Source organism: Stomoxys calcitrans, chromosome 1 (genome assembly GCF_963082655.1).
Source record: "Stomoxys calcitrans chromosome 1, idStoCalc2.1, whole genome shotgun sequence".
Taxonomy (NCBI): Eukaryota; Metazoa; Arthropoda; class Insecta; order Diptera; family Muscidae; genus Stomoxys; species Stomoxys calcitrans.
In genome coordinates, this window is record NC_081552.1 from 1609716 (window position 1) to 1636493 (window position 26778).

The 26778-nt window shown below is 35.8% G+C and overlaps 1 protein-coding gene and 2 long non-coding RNA genes across 7 annotated transcripts in view; all 3 read left to right on the top strand.

The window, feature by feature from the left end:
• Nucleotides 1-26778, top strand: part of LOC106096158 (cyclic AMP response element-binding protein A) — a 326488-nt gene that overhangs the window by 226726 nt on the left and 72984 nt on the right. The gene's annotated exons all lie outside the window — the stretch shown is intronic.
• Nucleotides 1-26778, top strand: part of LOC131994353 (uncharacterized) — a 30339-nt gene that overhangs the window by 1395 nt on the left and 2166 nt on the right. The window lies entirely within an intron of this gene.
• On the top strand, nucleotides 18716-19048 carry LOC131994355 (uncharacterized). The gene is made up of 2 exons (XR_009396658.1): nucleotides 18716-18855; nucleotides 18921-19048. It is a non-coding gene; the product is annotated as an uncharacterized LOC131994355 (long non-coding RNA).

A 26778-nucleotide genomic window follows, 5' to 3' on the forward strand; every position in this document is an offset into this window, starting at 1 on the left:
ACATTGCTGTATAGAAGCTTCCTGAGCCATTCATTGGTGTATATTTCGAAATGTGACTGAGCTCGCTCGTATTTTTTGTAATTGCCCTACTAATGTGTACATGACTGGCATGGCTTTTTGTATCAAAATTTAAAGAAGAATGATTATGGAAAGTATACATTCAGTGGTGATTATAAACATCCACTGAACCCACATTTACATGTGCATTTTATTTTTTCTTCTAACACCCCCTTCGTAATTAAGCAGCAGTCATTTTCAGCAAACAACAGAATTTTCAGCAGAAAGCCTGCTGCGCTGAAGTTGCAGAACTACTGCTGAAATAACAGAACTACTGCTACAATAGCAAAAAAATTAAATACTAATATTCAGCAAACAGTGTTTGCTATTTTCAGCAAACTTTTTCTATGAGTGTATTTACATTCGTTGGGAATATAGGGCAGATCGGAATAACTTAGGGTATATGTGCCATATAGACCAAACTCCCGAATGAACTTCTTGAGCTTCCGATAGGCGTAGTTTTTCCAGTTGAGAAATTAATCCATGGCAATTAGTGTTATATTGAAATTTTCTTGTACACTGGTGTTATCGTTGAACCTTATGTAAAATCCATAAGACAAAGAGACACTTTATACTCTAGGCCAATTACAACTCTGATTAGTTACTCGGTTCTAAACACTTGTCATCACAAATGTTTAACAATGTGGAACATATTTGTTTACACAACTTCTGCTATTGATACATTTTTCCAATGCTACTTGCCAACTAAACACGCATTAAAAACAAGCAGGAAAGTAACGAAATTAAAGAAAAAAATTTTAAAACATATTTCAAAGAGCATGGGGGAAATAATTTCATAAAAAAAAAAAAAACAAATCGCTCATACCCGCCCACCCACTGGCTTCTGTTAACTTTTTCAATTTTTTTATTTGTTTTCATATGTCTGAATATTTACTCTCAAATATTTACAAAAATGAAAATCGAATGTATTTCAAATTTAAGACACCATATTCTTATATTTGTAGGCCTTTTTTGAAATCATCATTGGATTGGAGTTTGATAAAAATGTTGTCGATGCAAAATATATTTAAAAATTAAATTTTTTAAAATCGAAAATTGCCAAAATTCATGTTAGTGTAAAATTGGTAAATATACCTCAATTTTTTTTGAAAATTGTGGAAGCTTTTAGGTGCTGAAACTGACACATCGGCCATTTGGTCATAAAGTCGGAGCTGAATTTTACACCGATTGCCAACACAGTGCGAATATCTTTTGGAAGGTGTATCTATGGCTTCGAACGTTAGACAACAGCAACGGCTCTTGCTGTTGCTCCGTGTGCCCAGGTTCGTATTAAGGACGAAAAATACCCAAGAATAGAGCTACCTTAGAAAAATTCTAGCTCGAGTTAGGAAAGAGGTATCGTAATAAAATTTTAATTGGCGTAAAGAAGATGACTGTAACCAGTTACAACAGTTTTTCTTGTCATGTTTTGGGGGAAAATTGGGTTGTCAAAAGTTTGCAATTTTTTAAATCCCAGAAATCAAACCAAAAATTTTCTTAAAATTTTTAGGAGTGAGATTTCTGGAATCCCTTTTAATTTCCTGCTGCATTTGATGGTTTCTTTAAAAAAATAAATTTATGGCAAAAATCCTACTTTTTTGACAGCAAGTCCTATTTTATGCCAAAATCATTAAATCCAGCTTTCATCATATTGCAAATTTCATGAACATTCCAATGCAGGTACAGGGGCAAACTTCTCACATATCAATGAGTGCAGTCCAATTCAAGTTTAAGCTCAAAGATAAGGGGCCTCCTTTTTATAGCCCAGTCCGAACGGCATGCCGCAGTGCGACGTCTCTTTGGAGAAAAGTTTTACATGCCATAGTACCTCACAAACGTTGCCAGCATTAGAAGGGGAAAACCACCGCTGACAATTTTTTTCTGATGGTCTCGAATCAAACCCAGGCGTTAAGCGTCATAGGCGGACATGCTATCCTCTGCACTACAATGGCCTCATATATAAACATATACTACTAATATGCCCGGTCGTTTCGCTACTCCCGATGACACACCCAATATCAAGGTGTAACTATATCGCAATTTTATTAGCATAACCCTTATCCATAAAGAAAGAACATTTTCAATGTTTTAGTGCCTAAATGTGCGAATTAAAAAAAACCCCAGTCGGCCGATAATTACTGTCAAGGTGTAACTGTATCGCAATTTTGACATCTTTAGCTCAATCCGTAAATAAAGTACAATTTTCTACGTTTAAGTGCCTAAATGTACATTGTACATACTCCCAAGATGTACCGGTATCTCCAATTTCGCAAATGTAGCTCAGTCTGTTAGTAAGGTACCACTTTGTATGTTTTAGTACCAAAATGAAGGAATATCAAAAAAATTTTGTAGTCGCTCGGTACATAGTGCCTAGATGTAACTGTATTCCAAATATCACAGCTGTAGCTCAATCCGTAAAGAAGGTGCCATATTGTACGTTTTAGTACCAAAATGTGCGAATATCAAAAATCTTCCAGTCGACCGGTACGTAACGCCAGGATGTGCCTGTATCCCATACTTTTGATCTATAGCTCAATCTATAAAGAAAGTACTAAATAGTAATTACAGCACTTAAGTACTTTTCATTCCACTTCTGGTACGATTTCAACATTTCATATTTGGTACAACTTATCGTATATTTGTCAAGACATCGATCATATTTAGCAATTTTTTTAACTTTACCCCTTCTCCTTTGACAGTAAAAGTAAATAAGCTATTTCGTACATTTTAGTGCCAAAATGTATGACTTGTTAAAAATTACTTAGTCACCCAACATATATTTCTTAGTAGAATCTACATGTTAAATTTCAGAGCACTAGTTCAATCTGTAAAAAAAGTATGAAATAGTACCAAATAGGTACTAAACGTACGTTTCTTCCGTTTCCATTACTATTTTTCATATTTTTTCTATCTACCCCCTTTGTTTCGTAACAACAATTATATAAGCCAAATTTCGAAGTTCTAGCTCTACTCGTTCGCCCTATGCAAAGTTCAACTATCTCGTACCATTTTTGGTACTTTTTTGTTTCCAAATGTCCAAAAACTCTTTTTGCATCCCAATTTAGGTTACCATAGTGTACCTAAATTCCAAAATTCAAAGTTCTAGCTCAATAACCAAACAAGGTACCAAAAAGTACCTATTGCGGTTCTAAACGTACCATTTTCCCCCCTTCCGGTACTATTTTGCAAAATTTTTGTCACCAAATCTTATTTTTTTGGAAAATCATAATTCTAGCCCCATCAGTTCGCGCAGGGTAAAAAGTCAACATTTCGTACTTTTTAGTACCTTAACGTACGAATATTACAAAACCAGGTATTTTTGCGCGCCTACGACCCAAGACCCACATTCTTGCCAAATTTCATGACTCTAGCTTTAGCCGTTTGGGCTGGGCGTTGAACAGTCAGCCATCCAATCAGTCAATCACGCGTCTCTTTTATAAATAGAGATACAATTTCATTAAAATCGGACATCGGGATCGAGGGTCAGGCGTAATGGGTCAACATTTTGTTTTTAAAAATATTTATTGAAATTTGTATATAAAAAAAATTTAGGAAAATGTTGTTTGGGACAGATAGGCATAATAAAAAGACTTGAAAAATGTTAACCAAAATTTTAATATTGGTTTTAAAAATAATCTTAAGGTTGGGTTGTCTTTAGAGAGTTTTTCGCTGGAAGTTAGTCCATAAAAAATCAATTTAAATGTAGTTTTTAGAAAAAATATTATATATTTTATTTTATAAAATTTTTGTCTTTAGAAAGAAACTTATTTTATAAAAACTTTGTTGTAATTGTAATTTTGTGCTCGGGCCCGAGGACCCCCACCTGGCTACGTACCTGTGGAGCTATATTCATATCTGGACCGATCTGGGCCAAACTGAAGAAGAATGTCGAAGGCCCTAACACATCTCGCTGTCCCAAATTTCGGCGACATCGGACAATAAATGCGCCTTTTATGGGCTCAAAACTTAAATTGAGCGATCGGTCTTTATGCCAGCTATATCCAAATCTGGACCGATCTTGGCAGAATTTCAGAAAGATATCGAGGGGCCCAACACAACTCACTGACCCAAATTTTGTAAAAATCTGACAATAAATGCGCCTTTTTTGGGACTAAGACCCTAAATCGCCGGATTGATCTATTTGGGGGCTACATCAAGATATAGTCTGATATAGCCCATCATCGAACTTAACCTTAAACTTAACTTAACCTCGAACGTAACTTAAAAAAAATATCTGTGCAAAGTTTCAGCTTCAGACTGTAGCGTGATTTCAACGGATAGATGGACGGACATGGCTAGATCGTCCTAGATTTTTACGACGATCAAAAATATATAGACTTTATAGGGTCGGAAATGGATATTTTGGAATGACAAAATAAATATATCCCCATCCTTTGGTGGTGGCTAAAATTTAATTGAGTGTATGTTTATAATCACCACTGAAATATATACCAATGGATGGATCAGGTTACTTCTTTAGAATAATATTCCACAAATTAAAATCATCCCTTCCAACAAAATTGCAAAGAAAATTCTAAAAAAATACTTACAGTAATCAAAACAAGTGACATTCAAAATTTTGTTAGTTGAAATAGCAGTAAGAAATGTTTGCTGAAACAGCTTTCCCATTTTCAGCAGACAAAAACTGTCATTTTAGCAAATATTTTTGCCGTTTTGAATAAGAAATTTGATTGACCGTAGGGCGGTTATTTGACCCCAAAGCGGTTATGGGTGTGAGTGTAAAGCCATAGGTGGAAGTGTTAGTGGTGAGAGTAAGAGACACAAATGGTGCGAGAGAAAGAATATCTCTATTTTTGGGTGAGGCTGTTGTAGGGGTGTGTTGTGCGTGGACCTACTTGGCATGTAAATAGGTGAGCTTTGGCATGAGAGGCATTTGCATTTATGTTGTTGTTGTTTGTATATGTTTTGCGAGCCAGCACAACAAGAAAACACATTTTATAACAACAGTACAGGTCGTTTGCAGTAGGTGGGTGAGTGCCACTTATTCTTTTGGAATATAGAAGTAAAACTTAATAGAAAGATAGGCAGTAGCGAACGATTCTGCTCGGTCAAAGAAAGTAATTGTGAGGCCATACCATGCACTCAATGAACGGTATATAGTTGGTGGACAGTTAAAAGACTTAAAGAAGAGGATGCAGTATATGCATTATTTGATGGGTTCATATATATATTGTGTAAAAACAATTAATTTATGTTTGTTTGTATCAAAGAGCGCAAGATAGAAGAGGAGTTGGCATTAGAGCCCAATTCGGGATGACGAGTGGCAAAGTTTAAAGCCGCAACATGTTTGAACTGCTTACGATATTTCGCTTTTCCTTTTTTTCCAACTTTCGGTTGCAAAGAAACAAAGCAAAATACGGAAAAAATGTTCGAACGAATGCCCGAATCAAAACAGAAAAACACCAAAATGTTGCAACCCTCAATATGAATCCAATTGGAATACATGGAAAAGGTTGTGTCTTTAACACGAATTATTTTACGGTATGGCAGAAACCCACTCTTTCATATCGACTCAACAACAAGGCAATATATTTACTTGAAATGTTTGCAGTGAAGAATGATTCTGTGATGAAAAAACGGTATATGTAGGAACCCTGCAAACATTTTCTATCGCGCGAGTAACTAAATCTTCACTCAATGAAGTTGAAAACAATCTCTGGCGATATCATTTTTTACTCGTATTAGTATCTCGGTACGGGAGAAAACGTGCCACTTGGTGATATATACCCATGAGTAACTAAAGGTGGACTAAAACAAATTTAAAATTCGATTATCAACGTCATTAATAGAAACAAATATTTTTTGCCTTATGTTTTTCTTTTTACTTGTTAGAGTGAAGCTTATTTTTTTTATTTCTTTCTAAATTAATTTATTTCTTTTTCAAATAGGGATTAATATTTTAATATTTTATTTGCAATGATTCTCCTTGATTGGGATTTGAACAGCGAACCTTACGATTGTGAGGCGTATGTCATCCCCCTGTGCTACGCGCCTCAGAAAACACACATTCTCTTGTGTGGGGTGTTTTGAGTTAGCACCCAAAACATAAGTAAAATATTTATTTTTAATTTTGTAACAATAAAAGTTGATTATGAGAAACTACTTAGCGAAACATGATTGATAGAATTCCGAAAGTAATGTATTTCGTTGTTCTAAATCATGAAATCTCTAAAAACTATCATATGAAAGGACCTAAAAAATGACTATTTTGGGGGGGAGTGAGAAAGTCAATTTCAAATGTTTGGAGGGAAGTCGCCACTTCCACTCACATACTCAAAGATCACATGTCCGTTTTGGCGTTGTTAGGGGTAATGCGACGAAAGACGCGATCATAGCAACATGGTGTCTCAAATGGAAGGTGTAGCGAATCTGATATGGACATATGGCGTCAAGTGTCTGAAGATTGTTATTGGCCTCTAAGACCAACGATCATGATCATGGTAGCACTCAAGTGCGAGGGTTCAAGAAGTATAGTACGAACCAAACATTAAAATATGAATTCAAGTTACAGATGGCCTTAACCCCAAAAGAGCTTAACTGAAGTGTAACCTAATTATGAAAATATGGGGTTCAAAATCAAAATATTTGAGAGCAGTGTACGCATTTGACATCCAAATTTTTAACCCAAGTATCTCGAGGGCCGCCTATCTGGGTATCAAATAAAAGTGTTTAGGGAGTAGAGTACAAACTGAAATAGGCCATATAGAGTCAAGTATCTTTGAGCCGACATCTCCTTAAAGTTCTAATGTACGGATCTTTAACCCGATCAATACATTTTGGTTTTAATTTAAGTAAGTTGAAGGACATAGCCGTTTTAGACCAAGTATCAGTACGGCTCCCTGAGAGTCCTCCGAAAACTTCTAGCGGTTGTAGTCTGATAATAGCAATATGGAGCGTAAATGAAAGGTATATGAGGGAAGGGTGCGAATTCGATGAGTGGTTTACGATTAACGAACTTCTGAAAATATTAAGTCTTAAGCCAGAGAAATAAGTTTTCTGATATGAGCAAATACTCTTTGCTGGTTTTATATTTAACATTTTTGGCCTTGCAGGAAACTGTTACAACTTTTTGAACTTCTAAACAATAGCTATCGCATTCCCTACATATTAATGTACACAATTGTGACAATTCTGAAACTCAACAAATTAAGAGATAAGGTGAAATATACAACTTCTTAAATAATTTGTGACATTTTACTTTCTGAAAACAACAGAAAATGTTTGGCGTTTTTGCAAGAAATTGTTGTTTTCCCATTTCTAGCAAGCTATCTGTTGCTACTCCAATTAGTTTGTTATTTTGAGACCATATTTCTCTGTGAGTTTTTTTTTGTTTGCTATACTGTACACAAATCTTTGAAGCTAAGATTACAAATATAAGGACTTTTTTTCTGTGTATTTTAAAAAAGGGCACAGCGTAGCTTGCCTGGATGGGCTAGTAAATATTTTAATAGCACTTTACAATCCGACACACTTAGACATATTAAAAACGTAAAATATGTAGGAAATTAGAGTCTAATGAATGCGATGCAACTGAATCGATTGACTTACGTACCTAAGCATTATTTGTTTATCTTTTGTCAATGTTGTGGCCTCTTACACCAAATATTCTTGGTTTTCCTGACACAGCTTTAATTCTGGGTTCAATGAATTATTGTTTTTCTTTAAAAAGTTCATTGTTAAACAGACACACAATTTAAATAAATGCGAATGTGCGCATGTGGTTTTATGCTTTTGAATTGCATAACCAAGCGCTTTTATTTTCTTTTGGGGGTATACAAAAAAATAATTCTTAAATATTTAACACATACGTGTATACATGTATTTGTTTCGGATTGATCTTTTCTATATTGTAGATTAAATAAAATTAAGATGAAGTACGATTTTCGTAATAACTTTTGAAGACATTTTTGGTTAATTAAATAACATGGAAAATTTTGGCAAAATTCGATTTTCATGTTTTGACTTTCGTTAAAACTCTTTCTTGCCTACACTCAACGAAATTTGCTACTGAAAATAGCAGAAATTTTTGCTACAACGACGGTTTTTGTCTGCTGAAAATGGGAAAGCCGACATTAGTGCTGTTCCAGAAAACATGGAGCTGCTGTTTTAGCAAATAATTCCGACTGCTATTTCAGCCAACAAAATCTGCTGTTATAAATATAAAAATCGGCTAAAATGTTGATGTAACAGAACTGACAAAATAAAATTTGCTTTTGTTTTACGAGTATTTTATGCTATTATGTGTGTTTGCCTCTTAGGCCGGTCGTGTGTTTTGATCGCTTTGGCCATTTTTTCCCAAGGGTGTCGAGTGCATCTTGGAATAGAAGATTTGAATTTGTGGAATAGTTTTTACTGAAAACGAATTACCTGATTAACCTTGAATTACCTTGTACACATGACATTGAATCCATTTGTGGGTGGCTATGTACTCATAACTTCCGATGCTACTTATAGCTTGGCCTATTGGTCAGCATTAAACTTTGTGAAATCTACCTTTTGGTGCAGTTATTGTTTTATTGGACTATGCTGCATTGCTGCTGACACATACATATCTCCGTCTGCCTACTGGTAAACATCTCATTCATGAAACTTCCCTAAATCTGCCTGTGCCAAAACTTTTCCGTTTTTGGGCTACCTATCACAACATCATTTGTTCCTTGCTGTCTCTTGATAATAAGTACAACAACAGCACAGCAACAGTGTGTGCAATGCAACCACAATGTTTTGTCCCTTGCTTTCTATACCCTGTTGTCGGATGTTGTTGTTTGTTATTTGAAACCCTTTTTTATTGCCATTTTTATCACTTGAATGTTGTTTCGTTTCGTACACCATGCGTGATTTGTGAAATGTTGGGCTATTATGTATGTTTGCCTGTTATTACCAATCATGTGTTTTGATTATTTTAGGTTTCTTTTGGTTGCGATGGGGCGATCCTTTCGAAAAATTAAAATTTTAATTTTAAGCAAACAACAGACTTTTCATCAATCATACTGCTGGTCTGAAATTGCAAACATTTAGCTGTAACAGCAGAACTACTGCTGGAATAGCAGTGAAATAAACTACTAACTGCCAGCAGACAGTGTTTGCTGCAATCAGCAGGCTTTTTCTAAGGATGTATAATAAGATAAAAGTTAAGGATCTATTAGAGTACTATTTAAATTGACAATTCTCTTATATCAAGTAACTAAACTTTTGCCAAAGCAAATGTTTGTCAAAAAGTTGGAAAACAAACATATTTAAATTAAATTAGCTATTTTTGGCTTAAATCATTTAAGTTAGGTATACTTCCCCCCAAACAGATTCGTTGTATTTTTCAAAATACCTTTCATTTGCGTCCTAAAATTGCCCCAAACGGTTCTTATGCCCACTTAAAGAAGGTTTGGGAGTAGCTGGTCCGCCCCTAGCACATTGAAGTCAAATTTTAAAGTCAAATTCAGATTCAGATTCATACTCTTATTCTGTTTATATAACGGATTTGAGTTTTTGAGTCATAATTAGACCACTTCGCTTCACAAATTTTCAAAATCTGAAATCTGAAATTTTCAAAATCTGAATCCAAAAGAGGAAGTACTCGATTTTCACACTAAGACCAGTGTAAATTTTTGACTTTTAATTTCCTCAAAGTTTAATAATGTTTGTGTTGTGAAAATTTAATTTTGATTAAAATATATATTAAAACTAGTAAGGAAAGGCAAAAGTCGGGCGGTGCCGACTATATAATACCCTATATGTAGACCTAGTGCATGTAGTACTTTTTATATGTAGTACTTTTCTCGCAATCTAGTCGGACTTTAATTTGGATACCAATTGAAATAGAAATTTAGAACCTTGTAAGATTTTCTTACCATAGAACAACATCTTTAAAGGGCCATATCGGATAAAAGATTATAGGAAAGTTATATCGAAACCTGTGCCAATTTTAATGACACATACTGGGGCGTCAAATAGAGATTGACGTCCCAGTATGTGTCATTAAGATGTGACCAGAATTGTGGTTTTTACTGCTATAAAAGCCAATATCGGATGAAATATGCACATTGGAGCTATATTTAAATTAGGATTGATTTTAATGACATTTTGCGCACGTATTGGAACGCCAATTTAAACGTGTCATGTAAAATCGGACAAAAACTGTGGATTCTACAGCCTTAAAAGGCCATATCGGATGAACGATATATATGGTAGCTATATCTAAATCTAAACCGAATTTTGGTATATATATATATATATATGTCTGATATGGCTTTTTGAGGCTATGGAAGCTATTTTGCACATGTAGACCTCAAATAAAATACCCAATGCCAAATTTTGTAAAGATCGGATGAAAATTGAAGCTTCTACAGCCTTAAAAAGCCATATAGGATGAAAGATATATATGGGAGCTATATCTAAATCTGAACCGATTTTTTTGACCTTGGCCCAAAAAAGTGACATGCAAAATTTCGTGACAATCGGACAACAAATACGACCTGCAGTTTGATTACAAGAATACATGGACTCACAGACGGACAGACGGACATGGCTAAATCGAATCAGAAAGTGATTCTGAGTCGATCGGAATACTTATGTGTCTAGCTCTTTTCCTTCTTAGCGTTGCAAACAAATGCACAAATCTATAATACCCTGTACCAGTGGTGGTGCAGGGTATAAAAATATGTTTGCTAAAATTTGACTTTAATAGAAAACGTTTTCACAAAAACTTGTTAACATTAATTTTTACTTTGTAGTGTTTTCCATATTTTGGTTACTTAGGTAACATATTGGGGCCACCGCAGCTCCGAGCTTATCATGTCCGTCTTTGATGCTTAACGCCCGGGGTCAAATTCTGTTGAGAACAGTATAAAAAATTTTCAGCGATGGTTATCCGCTACTAGTGTTGGTGACACTTGTGAGGTATTTCTCTCAGGTAATCGGCCGTATAAACTTCTCTACAAAGTGGTGTCGCTCTGCGGCACCATTCGGGCTCAGCAATACAAAAGAGGTTCCTAATCATCGGACGGGACTAAGCAGTATTCCTTAATGGAATGCTCATCAGCAAAAAATTATGGACATTTTTTCATATTTTGTGAAAATTATTCTATGCTGATGTTTTGAATCCAATAAAAACATCATTGAAATCAGTGACCATTACCCAGCAATTAAACATTAGTGTGATCTTAACATGTTGCCATTCTACATTAGTTTTTTGCAGTTGCAACCTTGTCACTGTCAAACACTGACTCATCTTATAATGGATCTCTAAGCCCGAACTTAGTTTTCATATTTCATTACAAATGACTGACTATGCCCTCGACCAGTGTTGTCAGATTAGGGAAATTTTCCCCTTAAAAGGGATTGTTTCGTGATTGGGGAAAACAAATCTCATTTGGGGTTCGCGGATTTTGATGGGTAAAAAAGTACAAGAAAATTCAAATCGCATAGCTTTAAAATTCATTTTCTTGAGTATACGAATTTTTCTTATTTTAAGTGCTGGCCGATAGCCTTGGATGAGGTGTGATTTAATGGAAAGCACCTAATCTGTTGTTTAATTTAAAAACGTATCTCCCGAGGTGAGAAATTGTGCAGGAACGTAGACATACGTTTTAGTCCACCAGGAGGCATAGGTTTTAGTCCATCGTACTAAAACTAGAAATGCTTCCAACAATTTAACCCAACGCTCGAGTTTTGCTAAGGTCGGGGCTTTCAAAATACTAAGATAACTTTTTATACCCACCACCATAGGATAATCTAGTCATGACATTCGTAACACCTCGAAGTATTGATGTGCGACCCCATGAGATGTATATATGAGCTGATGGTCTTAACATTTTAAGTCGATCTATCCATGTCCGTCCCTCTATCCGTCTGTTGAAATCACAATAGTGGTCCAAGGAATGAAGTTAGCTCCTTGCAAATGGATTTCGATACAGCTCCCATATAAAGTGGTCGTTCGATTTTAATTCTAAAGCCCTGAAAATTGCAATATTTATCCGATTGGGCTGAAATGCACATAGTGTTCTGTCACGTCTTCTAACAATCGCGCCATGTATGGTCCAAATCGGTTCATAACGTGATATAATAGCTACCATGTAAACCGAATAAAACTGTCTCCCGATTTGAAATCTTGAACACTTGCAAGCCGCAATTGTAATCGGCTGAAATTTTAACGTAGTGTGTGTTTTTTTTTTGGGCAGAGTATTTTGCTCAGCTTTCGTAATTGTTGCGAAAAACTTTGGCAAAATATCACAATTTTTTTAAACATAAACATAATTATATAAATTTTTTGGACAAACACAATCTTACATTCGTATTACACTAGGATTAATTGTTTTTAAGGAGCACTTAAGACATTTGCGTAAAAAATGCATTTATTTATTTTATATGTTTTAAGCTTATACGTTTTTTTATGGAGTTTGGCAGTTGTTCACGTGAATAGCCGAATGGTGTACCAACCCTTACTTACAATTACAAATGAGACGTTGGAGCATTTCCTATGTCATTACCCGGCCTTCGCTACTTACAAAATCCTTGCAATTAAGGATTTTTTATGTAGCACGGATTTCCTAACTTAGATTTTCTTTTCGAGGTTACTTTTAAGAATTTAGAGCGCAGAACAAGCCAATTTTTTGCTTAGGTGCATGTCCATAGTGGCATGGGCGGATTAATATCCGCACCCTCTTTTCAACCTAACCTACAATCACAAAATTAAAATACAGCACTCCTTTGGATTTGGGAATAAAATTTAGTTTTTCATAAAAAAAATTAACCCTTTTTTTTGGGATCTTCTTAGGGAAAAGAAATTTAATTTGGGGGAATTAGTTTTCAATTTTGGGAATATGCCTCAAAAAAAAATCTGGCAACCGTGCCTCTGGACTCTAAAAACATTGATTGATTTTTAATTTTTTGTAAATAGACCTGTTCATAACACAGACACTTGCGTAGACATTTCTCCCAAGGTAGGTACATTTCTCAACAGCAACTTAACGAAACATTGAACCCTATAGAAGCCGAAAGAAAGGCCAACGATAGGTAGCAGGCTCAAACGCATGGTTAAGAATATGACGACTCATTTGCATAAGTTGGGCATAAAAACCCCAAAGGGCTCCCCCATGCTTTCTGAAACACATTCATTAACGTCTATAAAAACATACGCTCCTATGTAGGCATATATGTGGGTATGTGTGTTCAAATGTATTCGTATATATGGTCTTTCATACTTATTTGAATAAATGTATGCTTATATTGGGTATATATGTATGTACATACTTACATGTGAGTACCAAGAATAGACCCTGCCTGCGGTAATCGAATCGAATGTGAACAAACTGAAAAATGAAGAAAAAACTTCGATTAGTCACTGTGCCCCTTTTAAAATGTCTAAAAAAGAGTTAACTTTAAGTCGCACAAGCATATATTGTGTGTGTGTGTGTGTGTGTGCATAGCTGCAGGTACTCATTTACATACCAACTATTGTACAATACGCAATGATTTTATAAAACATCTAAAATGAGAAAAAAGGAAAATCACAGTCATAATAATTTCAAGAATCATTGAAAGTGTCAAAAAATGAAGAAAAAAAAAAAAAAAAAAAACAAGCTCAGCAAGAACAGTTAACGCTGCGGTCGCTTAAAAGTTCACTTAAACATTCATACATAAGCGCATAAACCAGTTCGAATACTCGAAATGCCGTTAATTCGTCATTGTATTGGCCAACAATGAATGCCGCATGAATCTACATTTAGCCATTCACACGAAAGCGGTAAAGGTTGGTATGTGCGTGGTCTAAATATGCAAATAGCAATGTATGCTCGGTCTATCTGCTAACACACACACAAACAACCAAAGGAGATAATCACATGTAGTTTGGAGTGAAAATGTAGGAGAACAAAAAATACATTAGGAACTGGAGATGTAACAAAAAATTTTTTAATCAATTTTCAAACAAATTTTTGATAACTAGAACATCTTAAAATCATAAAGGAAAGGCAAAAGTTGGGCGGTGCTGACTTTATAATACCCTACACCTATACTATAGGTACAAATTGGGAGTTATATCTAATTTTGAAGCAATTTTGATGGACCTCGGCGGATGTTCTCAGATGAGTTATTAAACAGTCTGTATCAAATTTCGAGCAAATATGTTCATACGGTTGCCAAATGACAACATTATTGGAAATTATCCAAAATCTGTCGACCATATATACAGCGGTCAAAAAAAGTATTCATCATTCAATGTTTTTTTTTAATAAGTCTACAAAAGACAATTGGAATAAAAACATATTAAACTAATGATGCAGTAGTGCTTGTGTGATATATATGTACACAATTTCATTGTTTTTAAAGAAAAAAATAGTATTTATTGGAACAAAAAGGGCCATTTTACAGCTGAACACAAAAAATTAAACAAAAAAAGTATTCATCATTGCAAAAAAACAAAAAAATAAATAACATAATTTAAAAAAATTAATACTTTGTTATTCGACCACCGCGTCTTATAACTTCTTTTAAACGGTTTGACATCGATTGGACTAATTTAGCGGTTATATTTTGGTCTATATTAGTCCATTCCTCCATTATCACCTGTTGCATTTGACTCTTGCTCGAAAAATTGCGCGTTCTCAATTTGCGTTCGAGATGTTCCCAAAGATGTTCAATTGGGTTCAAGTCGGGACTTTGAGGAGGAGTTTTAATGACTTTGGGGCAGTTATACAGCATCCACATCTTGGTATTTAAAGCAGAATGTTTGGGGTCATTATCTTGATAATATTGAAAGTTATTACCAAGCCCAAGTTTTACAGCACTATCTTTTAAATTCCTCTTTAAAATGTCAATGTAATACTTATGATCCATTACTCCATTAATAATTTCAAGATTTCCCGCTCCTGAAGCCGCCATACACCCCCAAACCATTAAACCACCTCCACCATGTTTTACAGTAGCAACTGTGTTTCGTTCTTCAAGCTCTGTATTTGGTTTTCTGTACACTATGACCTTTCCATCGCACCCAAAAAGATTAAACTTGCTCTCGTCTGCAAAAATGACTGTTTTCCAAAATGATTCGGGCTGTTTTACATACATTTTTGCGAAGTTTAGCCTTTTCACTCGGTTTATTTTATTTATAAAGGGCTTCTTACGTGCAGTTCTTCCTCTGTAACTATGCCTTTTGAGTGTATTTCGAATTGTTTGTGTAGTAACTTCCTTCCCTAAATATTCCATAGTGTTTTTACGAAGAATGGTCGCATTTGTCTTCGGAGTTTTCTGAACTTGCCGCACTAGCCAACGCACATCTCCAACTGAAAGTGCTTTTGGTCGACTAGATCTTGGTTTATTGTCAACAGTTTTCGTTTCTGTCCACTTTCTGATGATGGATTGTATAGTAGATCGTGGTCTATTTAATATTTCACTGATAGTTTTTTGAGTTAAACCATTCCTGTGGTGTTTTATTATCAAAACTTTTACCTCATCAGAAACCTCGTTTTGCTTACGACCCATTTTGACAAAAACTATATTTTCAATGAAATTAAATATTTGCTGTCAAGGGCAAAGCCTCCTTTACTAAATAAAACAGAAAAGGGGGATTCCCAAATAATATTTGAATTTGACTTTGATGATAGCACATCAATGATGAATACTTTTTTTGTTCTGTTTTTGGTGTTATTATATAAAATTGCATTTTTTGCGCTAATTAAATTTATTTTTTGAATTTATTTTAAAACATATTACGAAAAATAAACTATTGCATAAAACTGCATTATTTGTTTACTTTAAATTTTCTTCAATTACCCAAAATAAGTGAATTTATTATCAATTTTGCTAATGATGAATACTTTTTTTGACCGCTGTATATGGGAGCTACATCTTAATCTGAACCGATTTTGACCAAACTTTTTAGATATTGAGGTAGACAGCGAGGAAAGAGTTGTGCAGAATTTTGGCAATATTGGCCAATAATGCGTTTGCAGTGACCCTAGAAGGGAAAATCGGGCGAAATACATATATGGCAGCTATATCTAAATATAAACCGATTTGGATATTGTGGTAGTCGTCGAGGAAAGTGCTGTACAAAATTTTTGGGAAAATTGGTCAATAAATGCGCTTGCAGTTACCACAGAAGTTAAAATCGAGTGATATATATATATGGCAGCTATATCTAAATCTGAACCGAATTCTATGAAACTCGGTAGTAGTGTCGAAAGTCATTAGAAAATCTTTCCTGCCAAATTTTGAGAGAATCGGTTAACAAATGAGCACATTATTGCTGGATTAGCACATTGAATGGACGTGCTAATCCAGCAAAAACTTGTCATTATTTTTGGCATGTAAAATAATGGATAACTCATTATCCTTAGATTTACTAGCTGCTAAAATATAACGAGTTATCAACATGATTACCATCTGTGTTACAGGTAGTACAAATGTCATTAAATACAACATTCAATGAAGTTCAAGAATAAGCACTTATTTATAATAATAGAAAAAAATCATTATTATAACCTTGGTATTGATAAAAATGCCATTAAGAAACTACGGGCAAAATTACCTCATAATAATATAGGACATCTATTTTATTGGCGAGTCCGAATGGCTTGCCGCAAAGCGACACCACTTAGTAGCACAAGGAGGGAAATACTTTGGCGTTATTATTATAAAAAATATTTTTAATTCTTTCTACCTCTCCACAAATCCGTTGATTGGTCTGCATGCTGTGGGCGTAATTTTAAAGAAATAAAAAATTCATTCATTTGCGCTTCTTTAGTTTGGTCACAAAATTTCATGTTGTTGTTGGTTTAACCAGCTAAGACCAATGTGTTTTTATTTCTTGCTTCTATTTTCAAACAAAACAACTAAAGAGTCTCAACATTTGTGGGGTGTTAAATGTATCAAGGGGCGGGCTGCAATGATCGCGATTTCGGTCTTTGCCAGGGGCCTCGTCAGACTGCTATGCCACCAAAAGATTACATGCTTCCACCTACTCACTAAAAAGTGAGCAGTGCAATGGTAGAAGCATGCCCTCTGAATGAAATGTTGGGTCTTGTTATTCAATCTTTTCTTATTGCGCAGTAAGTTAAATTCCAACAGCCAACATCTCTTGGCTGAAAAATTTAAAAATCATTTTGTTGGTCCGAGATTCGAACTCGGACCTTTGTATTGTAAATCTTCTGATGTACGCTATGTGCAACAAAACTACTAAAATCACTACCACGTGTTAGAATATTGTTTCTACAAAAAAAAAAATATGTCAAACATGAACACACAGGCATGACCATCTTCGACGGAATAGAATGTGTTGTTAGCTAATATTGAAAGGAGAAAATAGTGTATTATTCAAACAATAGTAATGTGGATGAATGCGTAGAGCGTCTGCTTTGAAAACGGGAGGTTCTTGGTTCAACTCTCGGCTGCGATGAAGGTAACGTTTTAATTTCATTTATAATTTGAATTATTTATATAATATTTGTCTTCTTCAAAGAAACTGAGCATTGAGAACGTGGTGGTGGGGAAAAGCGCAAACATGTTTGAGTCTATGTAGGTATTTTTTTGCAACGTTCAATTAAGATAATATGTCATTATTTGTATGCTGAGGTATAAGTACTTATTTTTGAACTTTTGGTATGCTTGTGGGGAAGGACTTTCCTCCTAGGACATCGTCATGTAAAAGTAATTAGAAACGATGCCAAAAAATAAGTAGTTATTAGTTTTTGAATGAGTTTGCCTTTCAGGTTATTTGGTAATGAGAGTTTTTGCCTGGAAAGGAAATAATTATTGAGAAAAAAACAAAAAGTCATCAACCTTATGTATATACAAATATCAGTAATTTAGGATGAATCGATTTTCTTCACATCCTTACATTTGTGTTCTATTGGTTTGGAGGATAAGTGGTTATATAACTTTTTTTCATATCTGAAGGGGGCGTACCATCCCCTCTACCCTACTTTTGAATAATTATGAGATCTGATATAATTTTGTTTTAATACTCTCATGGTAAGCCAAACTCAAAAATCTTGTATCCAAATTTGAGTTCAAGTACTTGGAGCATGTCCACCTATGATGCTGAACGGCCGTGTTTGAATGCTGGCAAGAACGTCAGAAAACATTTGAGCAGTGGTTATTCCATCCTAATGTTATCGGATACTATGCCATTTAAAAACTTCTCCCCAGAGAGGTGTCGCAGTGCGGTAAGCCGTTCAGAATCGACTTTAAAAGGAGATCCATTATCATTTAACTTGAATCGGACAGCAGTCATTATTGTGTGAGAAGTTTGCCCCGGTTTCTCAATGGAACGTTCGTGGGCAAATTTGAATTTTTACTTGGAGGGAACGTCCTACCACAAAATTCCCCTAAATGGACATGAAGACCGATCTTCAAAACATAGCGCTTCAAAAAAAGCTATCGTGGAGAATAATACGAATATGTCCGTAAAATTTGGGGTCAAATCGCGAATAGTATTGTGAGTGACAAGAATTCTCATTCTATCTGCATATGTATGCATTTGTAGGTGTATTAGAGTTGTTGTAACAACATTGATATACTTCACCGTTGTGTGATATCCAAATGCACATGCCGTTCATCTTCAAATTAATTTTAAGCATGACTTTCTTTATTTAAAATTATTTTACGAGCACTTTTTAGTTTTGTTAAGTTGTCTCATTGTTGTTGCTGTCGCTGTTACTGTTGCTATTTCAGTTTGTTTTGTTTGTCTTTGCTCGCAGGCAGCTGTTAGTTGCTGTTGTTACCAACAGACAACAAACACCAGCCCAAAGCCGTTCGCCACAGCCATGGTTGGAGTTGGTACGATGAGTAGGTTCATAAAATTAGGACGTGGAATAATTAAATGAATTTTGGAACACATTCACACCATACAGGCAGACGAAGGCGAAGGCGAAGAAGAAAAAGAAGAAGCAGCAACACAAAAAAAAATAGTAACACAAACGTAAAGTTAATCATAAAAATGAAATAAAATTAAAATAAAATAAAGTCAGTAACAATTGAATGCGAATGCAAGTAATAGGCAAACCGACAGAAAGTCAGATACACGGACGGACATACATACACACGAGTACATAGCTGTGATAAGTGAATGTAAGTTCGACTCGTGGGGGTGTTGGGTGGGTAGTTGTACCGCCGTGTCTACGTCGTGCACTCACTCGTTGCCATTGACGATAGCAGTCATTAGGAGCAGATACTGCCAATTCGTGATTGTTATTTAAGCCATCAATCAGTTCATTTCAGTTTCATTACTTTCGAAGATTTAATGACTTCGCACCAAACACAATTGCTGCACGTACCCCAGCAAACCGTAGTCATCTCTTGAATCTGGAAGTGGGAGCATATGACATAATTTCTTGCAATTGAAATAAATTCTTTTATTTTTCACCGACAATTAAAGTCTGCATAATGGCGCATAGTTGATAATGAGAGTCCACCCTTTGGCCCCTGAGATTGGTTTCAAGTCAGATCCTTAAGTTTGAAATAGAACTCGACAAATGATACCTATAACCAATTAAGTTATCATAGGAAAATTTAAGTCACTAAATGCTACACTCAGAGAAATTTGTTAGTGAAATCATAAAAAATGTTTGCTGTAGCACTGACACTTTTTTTTAACAAAACAATTTATCGAAATATTGTCTAAGGTAAATTATTGCTCAGGCAAAGCTCAGAGGCCACCGTAGCGCAGAGGTTAGCATGTCCGCCTATGACGCTGAACGCCTGGGTTCGAACCCTGGCGAGACCATCAGAAATATTTTTCAGCGGTGGTTTTGAAGGATGCTTCAAATGATGCATGCATCATTTATGAGGTACTATGCCATGTAAAACTTCTCTCCAAAGAGGTGTCGCACTGTGGCACGCCGTTCGGACTCGGCTATAAAAAGGAGGATTGAGCTTAAACTTGTACCGGACTGCACTTATTGATATGCGAGAAGTTTTCCCCTGTTCCTTAGTGGAATGTCCATGGGCAAAATTTGCTCTTGAATAATGAAGACAATTTTAATTTTTTTTAACACAAAATGTTAACTAATTTTTTTCGAAAGACCAATTTTCAAATAAATTTGATTTTAAATTAGATTTCAATGAAATGTTTTCTGCTGACAAATTTTCAATATATTTTTTTTTTATTTTAGAGTTATTGTTAAGGGCTGCACAGGGTATTAAATTGCTAATGCATTAATACAAAGTTATTTCATCGTAGCTTTCTCAACGTTTTGTTGGCTTAAAAAATTTAAAATTCGGCAGAGTCCGGCCAGGATTCGAACCTGAGCACACGGAGCAACAGCCATTGCCGTTGTCTTAGCGTTCGAAGGCATCAATACAACTTCCAACAGATGCACAAAATCATGTGTAGTACGGAAGAAGTGTAATTTGTCACAGAAAGAATGTCTGTCATTACACAAAAATACATGCATTGAGAAAAGTACAGCTAATAAACAAGGTTGTCGAGCTTGGTTAATGTGGTAATTGTATCACAGATGCGTTTTCGCTATTACGATATGATACGATTCAAATACAACATACCAACGCACGGCCCTTGAAGCCATCACACCTAATATGGTTGAAAAGTCTTTAAACTAAAGACGAAACGCGTCCCATAGTGGTTGGTGTGTGTTGCTATCTTTGGCTTTCCTTTTCCATTTGCATCTCCGATCTTTGAGCTCGTCTCCAAAGAGAAACAAACAAAAATTTTAAAATATTTTGTTTGAAAGTTTGAGAAATTTTAATTAATAATGAAAATTGTTATTATTGGATATTACTGAAAGGAAGTAAGAAGGAGGTCAGTATAGCTTTTGGTATCATAACGGCACACATAGGACCACGAGCTCACTTATGCAAAATCGGTGCGGCAAGTGATAGCATGTGATGAATGTATAATGAGACGTTGGAGCATTTCCTATGCCATTGCCCGGCTTTTGCGGCTAAAAAACACCGGTACTTAAGTGGGGACACAATACCAGGCATGAACCAACTAAGAGTCGGTATGGACTACAATTAAGAATTTTGTAAGTAGCACGGAATTCCTAACTTAAAATTTTCTTTTTCGAGGTTAGGTTAGGTTTAAGTGGCAGTCTGCCATCAGACTCACTTAGACGTTTGCGTCCACAGAAAGAGAAGAAGAAAGATGCCTTCTAGTTCCTACCGTTGAACCATCCAGATCGCTTTAGAAAGCCCAATAACGTGCGAATGTTCACATCCGCTAAATCAGACAGGTTCTCAAAGAAATGAGAACCTTAAGTGGAACTCCTTCTAACTGCTAGTGCGGGACACACACACAGAATATGTTCTGTAGTCTCTTCTTCTTTGATGTCCTCACAGCTTCTGCAGAAGTCGTTGCTGGCAACCTTCAGTCTTTCAACATGTTTCCCGATTAGACAGTGCCCTGTCATGACGGACACAATGACTGAAACATCTGTTCTAGCCAATGACAGTAAAGCAGTAGACCTCTTCATGTCTACATTAGGCCACATAGTTTTGGAATGCTCACAGTCCCCTGTTTGTGACCATCTATCATTCGTTGTTCTTCGGGAGGCTAGGGGCATACCCACAGATTCCATTATCCCTGGATTGTGTAGGGAACTACCCTACACAATCTAGACTTGCAAGCTTATCCGCTTTAGAATTCCCTGGTATATTTCTGTGGCCCGGCACCCAGAACAGATGAATTTTGAACTGTTCAGCCATCTCGTTGAGAGATCCGCGACAGTCGAGTCCGGTTTTTGTGTTCAGAAATACGTTCTCCAGGGATTTAATGGTTGCCTGGTTGTCTGAGAAGATATTTATGCCAATCGTGACATTATATTTTAGCCATTCCACCACTTCCTTTATTGCAAGGGTCTCTTCTTGATACACACTGCAGTGGTCGGGTAACCTCTTCGATATAACCAGTTCTAGATCTTTAGAGTACACCCCAAAGCCCACCTGGTCGTTTAGTTTGGAACCATCCGTATAGAAGTCTATGTAACTTCTGTTACGCCACATGACCGATGAGAAAACTCCCTTAACCTCACAGCAGTGGTCGCTGCAATTCGGGTAGCCACAATTTTCAGAGGCATAAGATGTAGCATTAAATTCAGTGCATCAGATGGTGTCGTGCTCTTTTTTTTTGGTTTTGAAAGCTTTCACCTTAGATTTTGGGCAGAGTGAAATATGCGGAACCTGGATAGAGTGAATAGGGTGAAATGAAAGTCCTTGAAGGTCCTGTTGAGGGCCCAGCCGTTTGTAGCGTATATAGAAAAATTTTATTGGTGTCTACCATCACTAATGCTGGTAGTTGAGTATTACAAAAATACGCAGTATCAGAATCAAAACTATCGACAAATATTCCATAACTTCGGTTCTTGTGAACATTTTTTTGTTTAGCAGTGGTATTAACACTAAAAAAATAGTTTTAATTTGTAACACGTCAGGAATTGTGTGCTGGTCACAAGATCCTTAAGTTTTCCATTCCAAGCTGCTTCATAATTGCGAAATTGACATTGACGTAAGCCGAATGTTTATCTGTTGATCTTAGCGTTTTAAAACGTTCTAGACATTTGTAGAGGAGGACAGAAGCTTTCAAGAAAGTACTGCCGTGGATCCATATCAAACCACTTTTGACTTCTTCTGGGGGCCATAACTTTTGATCTACTGAATGGATTTGCATGATTTAGTACTCTAGATATAAATTTGATTAAATTTGCTGCTATTTCGGGTATTGAAAAGCCGGAACTGTTTAACGTCTCTATTTCGGGATTCCTGAGCTTCTTCTGTAAGTTCTCCTAACGTTGAACAGATAAAAAGTTGTAGACTTATTTCCATTTCTTTTGCCGACGATTTAACATATAACTATTTTGTAGGGTCAAAAATTGTTTGGGTGGCAAGTTTTTATAAAATGCTAAATTTGTAAACTTACCGATTATTTTCGGTCGTTACCGACAATTCACAGCGACAAATTTCCGTAAAATTGGAATACAGAATAGCACTTGCCGAGTTATATCGTAAACTTCCGACAAATATCGGTTATTCTGTCGGCAAGAAGTTAGAGAATCGCGCAACAGTTCAGTTAAGATATTCTTTGCCACATGTCATTTCAATGCTAAGAATGTATCAGTAAATTGAAATGTATAGTATAACTAGCGTCCCAGCGGTCCGCTTCGATACCCCCGCTTTTGATACCCCATTTTTGGGGTAGGACTTCCGAAAACCCAGGTTGTCACTCAGTTTATAAGGTTATGAAGTTTTGTATAACTGCGTATAGAATTTCAGAAATCTGTTTCCTTCCATATAGAAAGTACCACATAGTACCAATAATAACAATACAACGGAAAAATTATTAAGTCGCCCAATATATATTGTCAAGGTATAAACGAATCCCAATTGTGAGCAATTTAGCACAATTCGTAAAGAAAGTACCATTTTGAATGTTTTAATACCTAAATGTACGAAAGCCCAAATGAATGTCACAAAATCCAAATTTTGAATTTGGATTTTGTCACGTTTTAAGCCCTCATTTATTCATTTGGGTTTAATGGTATTGGTTCTTATGACATTAATAATTTTTATTTGGTTGGGTAATATGTCATATTTATTTTCATTAAACGTCCAAAATCTTTTCAAAAAATTTCATTCTGCCCGAAAGACGGTCATATCGCCCAAAAGACGGTCATATCGTCCAAAAGTGTGCAAAAACAACTAACATTGGCATCGCTTGGGCAATATGACGTTTCGAGCGAAAATGTTTTGGGCGAAATGACGCAATGCCATTTTGAGAACTTAAGATCACTCTGCAAAGAAATCTTCATTTTGTATGTTTTTGTATCTAAAAGCACGAGTTAATAACAATTATTTAATGTCAAGGTGTAAGTGCTTCAGCTCAATTCGTAAAGAATGTACCATTTTATAGATTTTAGTACCTAATTGTACGATTTTCAAAAAATCTTCTGGTCGCCCAATATGTACTGTAAGAGTGTAAGTAACTGATTTGAGAGCTATAGCTCACTCCGTTAAGGAAGTGCCATTATGTACGTTTGAGTTCCTAAATAAACGATTAAAAAATATCTACTAGTTGCCCAATATATTCTTTCAAGGTACCAATTACACCACAATTAGTAAGCTTGCGTCCACATGTCGTATTTTTGTCAAGACTGCGATAATGTTTGTAAAATTGCTTAATTTTAGCAGTCCCCGTTCACTTGAGATGAAGATAAGCTATTTCGTACTATTTTTCACTTTTTAGTACCAAAATGTACGATCTTTGAATAGATCAATTGGGCACCCATTTCATATTTCCTTTATGTAGCTACATGACAAATTTCAGACCTCTAGCACCATTTGTAACGAAAGTACCAAATGGTACCAAAATGTACGAATTGTGAATAGATTATTTAGTATCCCATCACATATTTGTTAGTTGTACCTACATTCCAAAATTCAGACCTCTAGTACTATCTGTAACGAATGTACCAAATCGTTCCAATTGCGGTGCTTAACGTACGCTTTCTCCCGTTACCAGTATTATTTTCCATTACTTTTGAACACCCTTATTATTTTGCAGCAGATGTCTTTTAAGTGAAATGCCGAAATTCTACCTCTATCCAACCGCCCCGTGCAAAAATCCCCCATTTCGTACATTTTTGGTACCTAGATGTAAAAAATCTCCAAAAACTCTTATATTCAGTCAGTCACGCAACTCTTTTATATATATATAGAGATATCCAATAATGTTATTTAAAGAAAACTAAACCCAAAGTGGTATTTTTTGTGGAAACACTTTTCAACAGAACTGGATGTATGGTTATTTTTACAGATTCTTTTTGATTTTGGCAACTGTGCTTTTTGCATATTCGACACATTTAACTAATCTTTCATTTGATATGCAAGAAATGTCGTTTTCTCCATTTTAGTAGAAATTACCCTCAACCCGTTCCACTTACGAGGACTGCTTTATAAATATCTGGCCTAATAATGAAAATGCAAATATTTATCATCAAAAATGGTTTTATTTTTTTTGGTATCGTCCAGCATGATTGATAGACTTTTGCCAAAACACTTTTCCGCTCCGATTGAGACACTTACAAAACATGGTTATTGAACGTTTCAACAGCACTTTCATTGACCTCGCATTTTTATCTTAATGTGCGGGAATTAAAAGAAGTCATTGGGCGCCAAGCAAGGACTGTACGGCGGATGACCCACAAATTCGATATTTTGGGCCGTCAAAAAGAGCTGATTTGAGCCAATGTGTGAGAGCTCGCATTGTCATGGTGAACAATGGTTCGTCTTATCTTGTTTGTTTTTCGAATGTCTCCCAAGACTTCAGGCAATCAAATTGTGGTGTACCGCTCAGAATAGACCTCCTACGTTGCTCCAGTGGAACAGTCGCTACATGACCAGGGGCCAAATTACGGCATACGTGAACGAGTGAAATCGTTCTAAATCTCTCTATTGTGAATGACGTATCTCTTTATTGAACGGAAAATTTTGAAATTTAAGAATGCGATTGTTTAAATCGAGCATTTAGCATTGAATATAAAAATTTATATACAATTGGTATAACACCCGTTAAACACGAGATGAAATTTCATTCGCACTCGATCATGTATGCGGTAATTCGGCCCCAGTTTCACCGAAGAATCGGTCAACCATTTGCTTCGATGTGCTTCTTCCACGAACAACTTCCGTTGGATTTGGCTCGACTACCCACACTGTCGATTTCTTCGCACTAACCGACACGAACCTGTTTTTGAGCGATTGTCAAAAAATTCAACGAAAAGAAACCTTTTTTTCGGCAATGTGTTCATGAAATATCGAATGTATGCTGGTAAAAGAAATGCCCAAGGGTGTCTCTAACTCATGGCATGTCACATGACGATCTTGCATATAATAAGTTCACGCACGGCGTCTATGTTTTCTGGTATAACCGCCGTTTTTGGACAACCTTCGACTTTGTCGAGTGTCGGCCACGACTGAATTCATCAAAACTGTTTTCCACGTTGCTATATAATGGTGCTTTATTGCCATACAAAGAGTTAATCCATAATCCTCGCTTAAAGTTGTGGAAAATGCTCGCACGAAATTTTTATCGAGCCAATTCCAATTATTTTTTTGTTTCTTTTTTGTTTTGTCAAATTAAACTGCAAAACACACAAAAGATGGTCTTATGTCAAAACGTTCTGAGTACGTCAAACCTTCCATGCACGTCTCAGATTGTAACTGGGAACATTTGGTGTTGCCTAGGCCAGAAACTTGTATAGCAGCCCTCGTATAACTATACATTTAATCGCCTAAAACATCACAAAGAACGTTGGTTGCATCCTCAACTACATGCAGAACTTACAGCAACAAAAGTGTCGCCGTCTTTGGATTTTAGCTGATTTGAAACCACTCGGCTTTCTTAAGATTCATTTGGCATCTGCTTAGACTTTCGGATCAGCTTGGCTACTTTTTGTTGGATAGATGAGAATGGAGCAGACAAAAATGTACATTAGGAAAACAGGAATTTATTTTGTGCTGTACGGTTCGACATGAAAAAAAAGAAACACCTGAGATGACATCAGACAGACGAGCAGTCTAGTCGCTCTTTCAATTGAACAAAATGTCAGTATGGCCAGTTAATGCAAATACACTCAATACAGCATGTACCAAAGACAATGCAAAAAGTAAACACTTTTATATTTCATAGTAGGTCGTCGATTGAATGCGATCTTAATATTGTATTATTCGTTGATTCAAGCACTTCAGTGAAAAGGT